The sequence below is a fragment of the Camelina sativa genome, chromosome 13, assembly GCF_030686135.1.
Source record: "Camelina sativa cultivar CO46 ecotype springtype chromosome 13, ASM3068613v1".
NCBI classification, from domain to species: domain Eukaryota; kingdom Viridiplantae; phylum Streptophyta; class Magnoliopsida; order Brassicales; family Brassicaceae; genus Camelina; species Camelina sativa.
Window position 1 is genome coordinate 23,343,262 of NC_141892.1, and position 16,668 is coordinate 23,359,929.

Consider the following 16,668-nt stretch of genomic DNA (forward strand, 5'->3'; position numbering starts at 1 on the left):
TTTGACCAGCTGTTGCGAATCTGAAGCAAACGTATTTTCCACAGAAGGACCATGCCGGTATCCGCAGCATCTCCTACTAGTGGTGTACCATCCCTAGCATTGTCTAAGACTCCACAGAAGGCAATGTCTAGCAGCTGGAGCTCATGGTTATTCACATTCCCAATCTCCTTTATAGCAAAAAGAGTGCAGGCGAAGGACTTGTGAAAATACCTCTAAATAGGGCTCCTTATTTGAGCAGACTTGGAGCTTGTGGACTTGTAAGGGAGCTTGTCGCCTATTGTCAGCCATAGGGACTTCATTTCTTCCTTGCTCACCTCCATGTTATCTCCATTCCCAGCCTTGAAACCATATAGCTTCTCCATCTCCTTGTAGGTGAGTCGGTATTCCTTGTTGCGCACGGAGAAGGTGATAAACCCGATCCCCCCATCGGGTAGTAGGGTTGGGTGGTCTTCAAAATAGTGCAACCGCAGTGTGGAGAGGAAGTGAACTGTCTCCTCCTCATAAGCTTCGAGGTTGGTTCGCATCATCTTGCCCAGGTGGCACATGTAGAACAGGAAATTGACGTCTCTAGCGATGCCCAATTGCTTCATCATTTCTCGGTGGGGATAGCGGGTACCAACGAAGCTCATCTTGCAGAGGACCTTGAAGAGCTTCGCCAGAGTTTCCACCTCCTTCTGCTTCAGCCTCCACGAAGCTTGGCGTGTCCGTTCCCTCTGCTCCTCCTCACGGTCACGGCTCTCTTCCTCTGAGTCTCGATCCTCTTCCTCCGCTGCTCTCACGGCCACCTTCTTAGCCCTTTCAGAGGCTGGTCTCTTCCCTCTTGCAACCACAGCTCTGCTTCTCAACCTAGAGGATTGGATCTCCTCTGGTTCTCCTCCACCGGCATCAGAATTGACCTCCATAGGATCTGTAACAGTTCTCTCGGACGTAGACAGGTCCCTACGTCTAGGAGATCGGCGGACTGCAACAGCTACTGGGTCAGGAGATAGAACTCGGGTATCTGCCCGATCGGCCGCTCGAGTATCTGCTCGGGTGGTGGATCGGGTTGAGCATCGGGTTGGGGATTGGAAACGTCCACTCAATGGTTGGGAATGCGAGACGTCTCCCATTTAATTCTATTTTCTTTTTCCCTAGAAAACACACACTTGGGATCCATTGATAACAGGGACAGTGCAACATTTTTTCAATGAGATATGTAACGCCGGATGAAAAACATGGTAAGCGATGCTAGGACTAGTCGAGTGCAACCTAAATGGATCGCGGGTGAACTCTGGAAAACAATGGTTGTGCACTGGGATACTGAAGAAGCACAGGAAAGGAGTCGAATCTATTCCAATGCTCGTATGTCAGACCGTAATGGTCTCGGTCCACACTAGCACTTATCTGGGCCAACATCGTATCAACAAGTCAAACAAGGCTTGCTGAGTAACTATAACTTCTGTCTTAACCTTGTTTTTGTAACTTTAACTTCTGTCTTAACCTTGTTTTTGTTTTTGTAACATTCCAGGAAGAGAAACTTGGGAGATCAATGAGTCTTGGTGAGGTTTTCAAACAGACACATACAAGGCCAGATGGTACATATGTCGATCGAAAAGCTGAGAAGATCTTCTCAACTTATGAGAAAAACTTACAAGCTAAGTTATCCGAGATCGAGTCAGATCCTTCACGAGCTCAGGAGCTCACAGCAGAAGATTATACGACCATCTTTCTCCAGGTAAAGTATCATTTTCACAATCTACATTTAAAGAGTCTTCAAAACTTTCATTTTCAGCACTTAACAATTTCAGTTTTTCTTCTCTAAGTCCACTGAGAAGGATTCACGAGGTAATCTTTTTGGACTTAGAAGCCTCAAGGATCATCTTCAGTATCTTCTCAGTGGCAAGAGCTATCAACAAGGACAGTCGTCATTTGTAGCATTTGAAGAGCAAATGAAAGAAACTCATCGTATAATTGAAGAACAAGTTGCCTATAATGCAAAACGTGATGCTGAGATTGCTGCTCGTGAAGCAGAGCATTCCAAAGTTGTGGCTGAGCAACAGAAGAAGATAGAGCACTTGGAAAACTACTTGCGCAAAACTGATCCAGCCTTTTTGGAATTCCTTGTGTCTGAATCAAGTGATGCATCCACCGCCTCTCCAACACAAAGATAACCTACTTCTTAGGCTAATTATCTCTATAACTTAACTCTAATGAACTTGTCAATCATAGTTTTTTGATTGATCATTTTGGTTCTCTTTTGGTTATTATGAACTTGTCACTTTGGGATGATGTGTCAATCATAGTTTATGATTGATCATTTTGGTTCTCTTTTTATAATTGTTAATGTGGTGAACATATTATAATTGTGGTGAACTTTTGGTTATTAAGAATGTGAATTTTAGGTTTCTGTTTGATTGTAAATTCGATTTATAAAACAAAACAAAACAATTATGGTTGTAATCACTATAGTCGTCAAACCAGACATTAAATCTTGTTTAAAGTCGTCATAACATAGTCTTCAAATAGTCGTCTGATAGTAGTAACAGAGTCACATAATAGCCACAAATAGTCGTAACATTGCCACAATCTATTCTCAGACTAGTCGTAACATTGTTATTAGATAGTCGTAAACAGTAATGACTAAATTAGGACTACGTTTACGGCTATGTGTAATAGTCGTAATATCGTCGCTATTTACCGACTATGTTACGACTGAAACCGACTACCGATTTACGACAACGATTATTAGACGTAACTTAGTCGTTATATATGAATTAGCGACTATATAGTGACTATTAGTGCAGTCGTAAATCATCTGTTTTCTTGTAGTGGTTGATGGGACGGCTTGTGTCGCAAATGTATCAATTTCATTTTACAAATTGTTTTGATTTCTGCAAAGATTGGATGATTATGTCCCAACTGAAGCGAAAAGTCGATTACTGTATGATAAATGATTTTTCGCTTTTAGTATAGTTACTTTAATACTTTAACTTCCTTGGTATTTGGCAAAATACCAAAATATATATAGAATACTATGTTCTATGTATACTTCTTTAACATCACAATATATATAGTTCTTAAATCCAATTTTGCAGAAATATCTTCTCTAGTTTGATACTTTTATTAATCAGATTCGTTTTTGTCAGCAATGGTCTGATGTTACATGACTTAATGTTTACAACGGAATACTAATATGGGCATGTTTTTGAAGTGATATATTACAGTATAATGTCACTTTGGTTTCTAAGATAGGCATATAGACAACGACATCGGTTCATACTTTTATTAATCATATCCGGAAGACAAAGTTATAAAGAAGAAATGGAGGAACAATGAAGCAAAGGAGTGCAAAAACACACACAACCCCACTATCCATTATTATTGCATGAGAATGTAAATAAAACAAAACATCAACTGTATGATTCACTCATTTTATAGGTAAGTTATAAGTGTTCAACTTAGCACTGGTAGTTCGCTGGAGCTTTTCTACCGCAAACATTGAGGAGTACGGTGAGATCGATGGGAAGGTTAAGGTTGATTCCAAGAACGTTAGCCTTGACCAAAGTGCAGAGGCAGGCTGCGGCCTCAAGGTCAGCCAAGCCTTGGATGAGAGTGCAGCATGGCTGTACAGGTGGGGATCCCACTGTTATGTCCACTAGCTTGAGAACATTTGCGCAAAGAGCGACCTTAAGGGTATCATTAGGACAAGTCCCTGTGGTTGCGGTGGTGTAAGTGAAGAAGAGGAGGTTGAGGGAAAGGAAGAGTGCAAGGGAGGTTCTTGGAGCCATTTGTTTTTTGGAGTTGAAAAGGCTTAAGAAGTAGCAGTGAGTTTAAGTTTGTTTGAGATTGGTGGAGAGAAATGTTAAATGTTTAGTGGGTATTTATAGGGTTTTCATTAGGAGAGAAATGTGAAGGTTTTCACTAGGAGACAAATGTGAAGGTTCCGATGAGTTGACTAATTTTTTTTTAAAGATAAGATTCGATTACTAATAAAACTTAATTTTCATCATTGTTCAAATTAGCTGGTAATCTCTAAAAGTATATAGTTTTAGTTATAAAGAACGTACAACTTAGTTGGCCGGTGCCTTGGTGGTAAGAAATTATATGTCCATAAAAACAGAAAAATTGGTTAATTGATGAGTTCGTTTTAAACTTTTAACACAAACTTGAGATCTAAAGTCAATTTGATAGTGTGGGAAAAAAAATCCAAATTCGTCGAACTTAAAAGAAAAAAAAATTGTGAATACTCATTTGGCCTTTTCCAATATGATTTGTTACAAAAACAAATTGCAAGAATTAGATCCAATATATGACAAAATCATCGTTGTTATTTCTCTTTCGGATAATATGTTTCTCTATTGAATTGAGATGCATGCGCGAGATCATACTACGTATATCCTTTTGCTGAATAAATAACATAAAATTTCGTGTAGTAGTGGTATCTATTTTATCATATTTCGGATTATAAATAAGGTCGAACACATGCCAAAACGTGGTTCACGGCATTGGTAGTGTGGCTATAGGAGAGATCGAGAAATAGTACTAATTTTGATCAATTGATTTGTAAATTATACTCATTTCTTATTAATATTGATCAATTGATATATATATATATATATATACATTTCTATCATGTGACATTTTTTTGGAGATTATAAAACTTAACAGTCCAATGATAAATTGACGCAATGACATTTCTCTCGTATATAATTTTTCCGTTGGAACTATTATTTCTAATCCAATTTTTAAACACAAACGAAATCAAATTTAATTTTTCACCTGTTCGTTAAACCATTATCCCACCAAATTCGTATGTCCAACGATTAATTCAAAATTTTAAAATAATTTTAGACCTGAATTATAAGCAAATGAATAAAACACCTAATCTTCATAAAATCTTACATATTTCTGTCACAATAAATAAAAACTGTAATGCATAACTATCAGAATTAAGAATTTATACAAGAAAAAAATACAAAATACATTAGTTAAAAAAATTTCAAACCTTTTCTACAGGAATATTCATTCTTAAAGTTCAGTATATTATAATATTTCTTGTATCTGCACACACCTTAAGCTAACTCTTATATTATGGTAAGTATATTTATGGATATAATCTGAAATCTTAGACTACCTAGGGGTGTCAATCGGGCTGGTCCGGTCCGGCCTGGCCCAAAACCCGTAAAACCCACATATATTTGAGCCCGGATTGATCCGGTCTGAAATATTTCCGAGCCTATATTTCAAAGTCCGAGTCCGGCTCTAACAGGGCTACAGGACTTTTCGGGCTTTTTTGGGCTTATCTTACCGATCAAAAATTCAAACTTATAAACCTTAAAAAGTAGTATTTGAAGGTGCACTATAAAACAAATCAATCAAAAAATTAATAACTCATCTATATTCACTACAACCAACTTAATTTAATAGAAAAAGTTTAAAACTAAATAAAATTTCGATACTTTAACCAAATAAACTAATATGTAATTCATATAAAATATCATAGATAAAAAATTATAAAGTATTAAGTATGGTTGTTAAGTAATTATGAAAACTAGGATTTGATTTTAAAACTTTATTTACAATAAATTATTAATCAAATATTGCAATCAAAGAAAAATGTTAACAAAAGGTACAAATATATTTGTTAAAGGGCTTTTCAGGCTGGCCCGAACCCGGTCCGGCTAAGCCCGAAAAATCCTATAGCACAAAAGGCCCGATTTTTTCTGGACATATATATTTAAGCCCGAATTCGATATTTTTTAGAGCTGAACCAGGCTAGCCCGCGGGATTTAGCTAATTGACATGCCTAGCTACACCACATATACACATATCATTATTTCATCTCGAAACGAAGTTGAACTTTTTGTGTACCTCTATTTCTTTTTGAAAGTGGACCCGAAATATTGGGAACGGGTAAAAATAACCAATTACATCTAATTCAAATAACCAATTACATTCTGAAGCTTCGGTTTTCATAGAATATAATTTGTTACCAAAAGAACATGGTCCACACTTCATAATATTTGTTAACAATTCAATAAAATCTAAACTCCCAAGAATTTAGTTGAAATATACAACTGTCTCGTGTCCTATTCTATTGTCATTGGGCTAGAAAAAAAAAACATAATTTAATCTACATTTGATCAAAATTTTAAAATAGATATTAAAGTAAAAGAAAAAATATCAATGAGTTTATCGAGTCTGAAAAAATTCAAAAAAAAAAGAAATTCAAGATCCGAAAAAATTAAAGATAAACTAAAAAAACAAATTTTAATCCTCACTGATCAGAATTTTAAAATAAAACAAAAAAAAATATATATATAACGAATCAGAAAAAAAAACCAAGATTTATAGGATAAATATTGAAATTAAAAATCATCTAAAAAAGAAAATTGATGTTTTAGTAAATCTAATATCAGTTGAGACGAGACTTACATTAATGTATAACAACATAGACGTGAAATCTAATAACTGTCAATATGTTTTGAGTCGGAAATCACATTTTCATATAGTATTATAGTCTAACACATCCTAACGGAAATAAAACCAATAGTCCACCAACTCAAAAATAATAGTTTTAATTTATCGAGTCTAAAAAAAATAAAAAAGAAAAAAGAAATTCAGGATCCGTAAAATTAAGGATAAACTAAAAACAAATTTGAATCCTCACTTTTTAAAATTTTAAAATAAAAGAAAAAAAATAATTACAGAATAAAGAATCAGAGCAAAACAAGAAAAAAATCAAGATTCATAGGATAAATATTGAAACTAAATATAAACTAAGAAAGAAAATTAAAGTTTTAGTAAATTTAATATCAGTTGACTTTTCTCTTTTCTCTTTCCTCTAAACAATGTTATATATTCTTTTTTGCACATTCATTCATTCATTACATATTCAACATTCTATTTTGAATATTCATTCATTACATATTTATTACTTATAATATATAATAGTAATAAATAAATAAAAAACAAATTAACTAAAATTGACGAAAATTTTAAAATAGTTAAAACAATAATATAATTTTTTAGTAAATTATAAAATAAGAAATATATAATATGAATTACGTCAAATAAATGAACATTTAAAATAGTAAAAATAATAGGATGAATTTATTTTAATAATAATGTTATTATTCAAATTTTAAACAAAATGGATCACACAGTATTTCAAAATTTATAATGGGTTAATGAGTTTTAGAAAAAGGTAAGATTTTAATGCATGGTGAAGTAAAAAAACAATTTATGAAATCTATATATACATTTTTGAAGTACATTTTGGGTTCTACCCTTTTAGTTTTGCTTATTTACTAAATTATTCTCTAAAACATTTCCAAAAATAACACTACTTTAGATTTTGTTTCCTAAATAATTTACATTCCATTTCAAATAAACTATGATATATTTAACTACATTTCCTATTATATTTTGAAGATAATCTATCTCTGAATCATGTACAGACAAACAACAAAATTTGATTACCATTTTGTTTTCTAAAACCTGTGAGCTTTGATTGTTAACGTAAGAAGAACTTTGATTGACATTTATTCATATATTATAATTAACAGATATATACTTAATAAAATTTTAAATATTACGAATATGTAAAATTAAAATACTATATAAAGTGGTTATATAGTAGATGATTTATAAAGAGAACATGTTAGAATTAATAAAATATTATTAAATTTGTGCTAACATGGGTTCAATCCTTATTTTATTATTTGTCAAAATTACTAATATTAGAGTATTTAACATATAAAATCAAGTTGATTTAACGAAAAATGTGTAAAATAATTAAATCATTAGGAACAGTGTGACTTAATCACAACATATAAAAATTACTTATTATGTATTTGGATCCTCTATTTTTTGTTATAATAATTAAAAATAAAAATAGAATCTCAAACACTAAACAAAACAAACTAAATATAACAAACAAATAGTCATGAAGTGTATTACGGGTGAAAAAAATTAATATAAACATTTAACCGCACAACGACCAAAAATTTAGTTATTTCTCTATTTGAAAAACATCCAATATTTAACAAATAAATCCAACATAAAATTAAATTATAATAAAAATTATATGTCTGCGGTGTACCGCGAGTTAAAATCTAATTGTATTATAAAATTCTCAGCATAAAAATAAAATTAAAGTGAAACTTTAGTTTTTAGGAAACATATACTACAAAAATTTTGTGACACTCCAGTTTCAGAGACTTGCCTAAAGGTTTAAAAAAAATAGTCACTAATGCCACTAAAGTGCATATTTACCACAAAATCATCGTTGTTATTTCTCTTTCGGATAATATGTTTCTATATTGAATTGAGATGTATGCGCGAGTCAAACTACTTAAATCCTTTTGCTGAATAAATAACATATATTAGTGTATTAGTTGTATCTATTTTATCATATTTCAGATTATAAATAAGGTCGAACACATGCCAAAACGTGGTTTACGGCATGCGTAGTGTGCCTATTGGAGAGATCGAGAAATAGTACTAATATTTATCAATTGATTTTTGTAATTTATATTTTTTTATTAATAATGAATTTACCTTTAGTTAAAGAACATAATATTTCTATAAAAATTGAAAAATATTCACAAAGTATTTATGATAATACTTATGCATCTCATTTGTGTTTTTGTTGTAGGTAAAGACAAAATGTAATTGTGAAATCAATGCAATGAAGAGGAAGATATTTTAAAGATTCAGTTGTTTGTTCTATGCTGTTGTTAGTTTGCTAGAATATAATGTAAAAGTCTAGGACGGTTGTTTAAGCTACTGTTTTCATTGTTCTGTGACTTGATTACGTTATTAGCAATGCTGGATTTATGTTATTGGTTTATATTGGTTATTGTTTCTATTGGAGTTTCTGGTTTAATTTTGTTGTGTATTTTCGTCGTTATATCGATTGGGGTTAGCTTATTAATGTGCATGAGATCACTACTATAATATTCTATTAAAAACAAAAATATAGGTCGGTTCGTTTCACTTCTTCGCAGACATAAGTATGGTCCATATCCCTTCCATGGTCGGGCAATCTCGTAACACATATGAGACAAAACCAAACTAGAACAGAGGTCTTGCTCTGTATTACTCAAACCAGTAATGGGCCTGCTATAGTCGGGCTTAACAAAGGAAGAGAAGTGGGCCTTACGACCAAACCAGAACCCACCAAGTCTGTCCCACAAACTCTGCATCAAGACAGAGGATCTCTGCAGAACTGTGACACAAGGACTGTTAAGTCTGTTCCTCAAATCAAGTTAAGCAGCACGGTCAAGCCTGCTCCCCAAATCAAGCTGAACAACCGTTACGATTGTCTCCTATCACAAGATGCCTTCAGCAACTAATCATATGTCGTTTATGACAACTCATCATTTATGTTTTATGCTTTCTGTCTATATAAAACGAGAGTAGATGTAATCTTTCTTTCTTAAGTTGAATAAAGGTTTTTCACCATTATCTTCTTCATCAAGCTTTTATAAAGATCTTGAAAGATCTTTCATGGTATCAGAGCGTCATGGCTCTCGATCCAACTCCTATTTAGCCTACTACTTCTACTCTTGTTCCAGTCACTACTCCTTTTCTTTCAACTACACTTGTTTTTGCTTCCTCTCTAAGCATCTCACAATGTGTCCCACTAAAACTCTCCTAAAACAACTATCTACTCTGGAAAACTCAATTTGAGTCCTTTCTCTCAAGTCAAAATCTGCTTGGCTATGTCAATGGTGGAACTCCACGTCCTCCCTCGACAGTCACTGTCAGATCTCGAGAAACAACCTCAGAATCTCCTAATCCAAACTTCCACACATGGATACGCAATGATCAACTGGTTCTTGCTTGGCTCTTTGGCTCTCTCTCAGAAGAAGCACTACGTAATGTCTACGGTCTCCACACGTCTCATGAGGTATGGCAAGGTCTAGCCAAAAAGTTTAATCATGTTTCCGTCTCTAGAAAGCATGATCTCCAGAGACGTTTAAACATTGTGCCTAAGTTAGGAAAAACCATGGCTGCATATTTAGATGAGATTAAGGCTATTAGTGATCAGTTAGACTCCATAGGCTTTCCAGTCCCAGATCAGGAGAAAATTTATGGTGCTCTAAGTGGATTAGGTCCAGAATATCAGTCTATTGACACATATGTTGAGAACTCCATGGACCAGTTCCTAGGAACAACCTTTGAAGATGTGGAGTTCAAGCTGATCAACATTGAGAACAAGCTTCTCAAATATTCTAAGACACCTGCAGTCTCCCCTCATTTGGCGTTTCACACTGGTCGTGAGTACTCCAATAGAGGCTGTGGTCAGAGTAATGGCAGAAATGAAGGTTACAGAGGATGTGGCTCCTACTCTACTTGTGGTCGTGGATTCCACCAACAGATCAACACTTCAAACTCCGGTTCCTCTGAATGACCTACTTGTCAAATCTGTGGGAAGTATGGTCACTCTGCAGTAAAATGCTATAAGCGGTTTGATCATGCCTACCAATCAGAAGAACTTCACAATGCTTTAGCTGCTATGAGGATAACAGATCAATCAGGTCCACCAGGACATGAGTGGTATCCAGACTCGGGTGCTACTGCACACATCACCAACAATGTGGAAACTCTCCAGTCTGCTCAACCTTACACTGGTAATGACAGAGTAATCGTAGGGAATGGAGACTTCCTTCCCATCACTCACATTGGTTCACTTCCTCTTCAAACTCTGCAAGGTACATTTCTACCTCTGAAAGATGTATTGGTCTGCCCTCAAATGGCTAAGTCTCTTATGTCTGTTTCAAAACTCTGTGATGATTATCCCTGTTCCGTCAAATTTGATTCTGATGGTGTCCTTGTGAAGGACAAGCGGACAAAGCTGCATCTAGCACAAAGAAAGAGAGATAAAGACATCTACAAGTTGGAAAACCATCAATTGCAAGCTTTTTACTCCTCTCGGCAGCAAGCAACAAGTGATGAAGTGTGGCACATGCGTCTTGGTCACCCTAATAAGGATATAATAATGAATAAAACAAGCTCTCGTGTGTGTGATGCTTGTTAGTTGGGAAAGACATGTAAACTCCCGTTTATTGCTTCAGAATTTGTTTCTACTAGACCTCTTGAACGCATTCATTGTGACTTATGGGGTCTTGCACATGTTTCTTCTACACAGGGCTTTCGGTTTTATGCAATCTTTATTGATAACTTCTCAAGATTCGTCTAGTTTTATCCATTAAAGACCAAATCGGACTTCTACTCAGTGTTTGTCATGTTTCAACAGTTGGTGGAAAACTTATTTTCTCAGAAAATTGCTTACTTTCAGTGTGATGGAGGGGATGAGTTTACAAACAACAAATTGGTGACACATCTGGCAAGTCATGGTATAAAACAACTCATCTCCTGTCCATATACACCAGAACAGAATGGTCTAGCTGAGCGTAAACACAGGCATATCACTGAGTTAGGTCTGTCAATGCTTTTTCAGAGTAAAACTCCTTCTTTTCTCTGGGTAGAGGCTTTCTACACTGCAAGTTTTCTGGGAAATCTTCTTCCCTCATCGGTTTTACCTGATCATAAAAGTCCATTTGAGATGCTCATGGGTAAATCTCATGTCTATACTTCACTAAGAGTCTTTGGTTGTGCTTGTTATCCATACCTTAGACCATATGCTAAGAACAAGTTTGATCCCAAGTCTCTCCCCTGCGTTTTCTTGAGATATAATGAGAAATACAAGGGGTATCAATGTTATCATCCACCTATAGGGAGAGTCTTTATCTGCAGGCATGCTATTTTTTATGAAGCTCACTTTTCTTTCGGTTCCTCCTATGCTCATCTTCTGACTCCATCATCAACACCACTTGCAACTGCTTGGAGACAAAGTCTTTCACCACCTTCATCACCTCAACAGTCTTCCACACTGTCATCACAATCCGATACTGCTGAAGTGAGTGATCCATTGACTCATATGGAGAGGGATGTCCTGAGCGTACGTCAGGCTTTGATCCTGTTACTATTGGCGACAACGTTCCTCTGTCCACAGACAGTCCAGTGGTTGTCTCTAGTTCAGCTACATTAGCAGTGTCTCCCAACAATGAAGTCACTACAACTACAAGCTTGCCGGAAGTCACAACGGATGATGAGATATCTTTATCTACCGATGATGACTTTCCTCCTTTATCATAAAATGAAGACTCTACCTCCTCAACACTAAACACTCATCCCATGACTACAAGAAGGAAAGTAGGAGTGATAACAAATCCTAAATATGCTCTAGTTACTGTAAAACAGAACTATCCTGAGCAAAAGACAGTGCAATCAGCCTTGAAAGATAAAGGATGGACAAATGCAATGACCGATGATTATGATACACTAAAAGTCACGAATACATGGGATTTGGTTCCTCCAGAAGAAGATATTAAATCTCTTGGCTGCAGATGGGTCTTCAAAACTAAGCTATGTGTTGATGGATCTTTGGATAAACTTAAAGCGAGATTAGTGGCTAAGGGATATGAACAAGAAGAATGTGTTGATTTTTTTAAAACTTACAGCCCATTGGTGAGAACAGCGACTATCAGATCAGTTCTTCATCATGCGGTAGTCAACAAATGGGATATCAAACAACTTGATGTTAAAAATGTATTCCTTTATGGAGATTTAAAAGAGACAGTTTATATGGTACAGCCTCCAGGATTCGAAGATGAGAGCAAACCAGAGTATTTATGCAAGCTCAACAAAGCTATATACGGCTTAAAACAAGCCCCTAGAGCATGGTTCGACAAATTTAGTACCTTTTTGCTCGACTTTGGCTTCTTCTGCAGTCTCGCTGATCCATCGCTATTCGTGTATGACAAATGTTCAGACAAAATGTATTTCTTGCTTTATGTGGATGATATGTCTCTCACTAATCAACGACACTCTCATCAAAAACCTTCTTGACAGTCTTGCCAAAGAATTCATGATGAAAGATCTGGGTCGTCTGCATTACTTCCTTGGAGTACAGGCGCACTTTCACAGAGATGGATTGTTCTTGAGTCAAGAAAAGTATGCTATGGATCTTCTCATTAATGCTAGAATGAAAGATTGTTCTCCGATGCCTACTCCTCTTCCTCTGCAACTCGACAAGTTACAGGGTCAACATGAGCTGTTTTCCGATCCAACTTATTTTAGGAGCTTAGCAGGAAAGCTTCCATATCTTAATTTAACTCGTCTAGACATTCAGTTCTCTGTCAACTACGTCTGTCAAAAGATGCACCAGCCGACAATGTCAGATTTTCAACTTCTGAAGTGGATACTTAGATACGTTAAAGGCACAGTTCGAGTGGGGATCAATCTGTACAGAAAATCTGCTTCTAAACTCACCGCCTTTAGTGACAGTGATTACGCAGGCTGCAAAGACACAAGACGTTCAACAAGAGGATTATGTATGTTTGTTGGAACCAATATCATCTCCTGGTCTGCTAAGCGCCATCCCACAGTCTCCAAGTCTTCTACTGAAGCAGAGTATCGAACTATGTCAGAAGTGGCTTCGGAGATGAATTGGATATCATCTCTCGTCCATGATCTGGGTATAGCTCAACCAGACACCCCAAAACTTTTCTGTGAGAATCTCTCTGCCATATACTTATCTGCCAATCCCACTCTTCATAACCGGTCCAAACATTTTGATACTGATTTTCACTATGTGAGGGAACGTGTCGCCCTTGTCATATTGGTGGTTAAACACATTCCTGCACACTCCCAGCTCGCAGATGTGTTTACCAAGTCACTGCCTCAACAACCTTTTTGCTCTTCGTTCCAAACTTGGTGTTTGCTTACCACCCAACACAACTTTGTGGGGGTGTATGAGCCAAAACCAAACTAGAACAGAGGTTTTGCTCTGTATTACTCAAACCAGTAATGGGCCTGCTATAGTCGAGCTTAACAAAGGAAGAGAAGTGGGCCTTACGACCAAACCAGAGCCCACCAAGTCTGTCCCACAAACTCTGCATCAAGACAGAGGATTTCTGCAAAACTGTGACGCAAGGACTGTTAAGTTTGTTCCTCCAATCAAGCTGAGCAACACGGTCAAGCCTGCTCCCCAAATCAAGCTGAATAACCGTTATGATTGTCTCCTATCACAAGATGTCTTCAGCAACTAGTCATATGTCGTTTATGACAACTCATCATTTATGTTTTATGCTTTCTGTCTATATAAAACGAGAGTAGATGTAATCTTTCTTTCTTAACTTGAATGAAGGTTTTTCACCATTATCTTCTTCATCAAGCTTTTATCAAGATCTTGAAAGATCTTTCAACACATGCACCCACTTTTACATACTTCACATTGTGTCACATAAGTGTCTTTTATGTCTCTCCACATTATTCATTGGTGCATCACCAACCAAAGAATCAGTCGCACTCACTTTGGAGCCACAACTTTGCATAGTTGATGAAAAAACTTCCCCATCTCCTACCTAGTTTAGCTATCACGTGTTATAAACGACTAGGCTAACTTCACCGTGAATCCCAATCTGGACATTTCCCCCACGATATTAAGTTCTTAGCCCATGTGACATGTTCTAACTATGTGTTCTCTGAAATATATGGCAGAATACATGCTAGCTCTCAGCACGTCCCATCTCTCAATAAGTCTCGGGCTGAAGCCTCCCCATCAACTTCCAATATATGACATATTAGCAAGGGTTCACCATCCCCAAAACCTAACTCAAATTGCGTATTCACACTCTTCTATGTGGAAGACCAATTACTTTTAACTACAGTCCAAGAAAAATCATGCATCTCCCACTTTATATGTAACCATTTGATTATAGGAGATTAATATAATGTATATATGTTTTCCTCTGAAATCTTTCGAATTGATAAAAGATTTCATGTCACTATTGAATTAAGCACAAGAACACAAGAAACACTTACACAATAACTCTCGTTTTATTGCATTAGAAACTTCTCAAAACTAATGCAAACTCAATCTCTCTAATCTCACAAGTGTTGTTACATCTCAACAATTTCTTATATATATAGAGACCCTTAAATATTCTTTATTTAAAATAATAATTAGATAACTCGTAATTTGTCTTAATCCTAATCTCTTTAGAAACCATAACTCCGTGAGATTAGGATGACTTCTAGTCTAAGCTATCTCAAGCTTATCCTCAACAATCACTACATGCTTATATGGATATTATATGATTTCATCTGAAATCTTTGGCTACACTACATAATAATAATAATCAAGTGATTGAGTATAAACGAAGTTGAAATTTCGGGGTACATATATTTCTTTTTGAAAGTTGACCCGAAATAGTTGGGATGGGTAATGAGATTTAATTCACACACTTCATAATATTTGTTACCAATTTAGCATCTGAACTCCCAAGAATTTAGTTCAAATATATGAATGTGAAATGTCTCGGTGTCTTTCCGACTCTCATTGGGCCAGAACTAAAAAATGAAAAGAAAACAAATTTTAATCCTCACTTAGTGAGAATTTATAATGATTTAAAAACAATAAAACAAAATCAACAGGTTTAAAAGTCAAGAAAAAAATTCAGATTCATAGAATAATTGTTGAAATTAAGATAAACTAAAACAATGGACGTTTAGCAAACCTAATATCAGTTGAGACAAGACTAAATGTAATATATAAGAACATAGGCATTCAATAAATCAAATTAACTGTTAATTAGTTTTGAGTTAGAAATCCGAATATTTTAATATAGGATGTGAAAGGTTGCAGTGGTCAGGGTGGACAAAGCCGTCAGCGGATTAAAGCATTTTTTATTTACCATTCACAAGTTTAGTGCGCAGTTGTGCGGTCCAAAAGATACAGAAAAAAATCACTGCAGACCAATTGTGGACAATTTTTATGTACTAATAAAGTTGGTCAGCAGCAGTCGCCCTAATTTTTAACTGCAGATGAATTTGGCCGCCCCAACCGCAATCACCATTCAGACCCATAATGTTATAGTCTAATGCATGCTAACTGAAATAAAACACGCCAACTCCAAAACTAATAGTATCAAATTTATGTGAAATTTTTATTGAACTGTGTTAAAATTAATTTTGTAATGAATTTAATGAGAATAAATAGTTAGAAAAGTCATATGTATTGAAAGTCTCACATCTACAAACAAACGAAGCTCTAGCAACTATGGCAACAGTGAGAGTTGTGATTGAATTGGAATTCATCAATATTTTCTTTACTTCAGACTCATTAGCCCTATAAAATCACTGAATTGAAAGATCCAAGTTAAAAATTTTATGGAATTCTACAAAAGTTTTAAAAGTGTGTTACCAATCAGGGCTATAATCTGAAACCTTAGGCTACACCACAAAGATAATAATAATCAAGTGATTGAGTGAGAACGAAGTTGAACTTTTTGTGTACATATATTTATTTTTGAAAGTTGACCCGAAATATTGGGAACGGGTAAAAGATCTAATTCAAATAACCAATTACATTCTGAAGCTTCGGTTTTCATAGAATATAATTTGTTACCAAAAGAATATGGTCCACACTTCATAATATTTGTTAACAATTCATTAAAATCTAAACTCCCAAGAATTTAGTTGAAATATACAATTGTCTCGTGTCCTATTCTATTGTCATTGGGCCAGAAAAAAAAACATATTTTAATCCACATTTGATCAAAATTTTATACTAGATATTAAAATAAAAGAAAAAATATCAATGAGTTTATCGAG

At 35.2% G+C, this 16,668-nt stretch overlaps 1 pseudogene; it reads right to left on the bottom strand.

Moving 5' to 3' along the window:
- Positions 1 to 3,236: 3,236 nt before the first annotated feature.
- Positions 3,237 to 3,828, bottom strand: LOC104738427 (putative lipid-binding protein AIR1 pseudogene; annotated as a pseudogene).
- Positions 3,829 to 16,668: the final 12,840 nt, after the last annotated feature.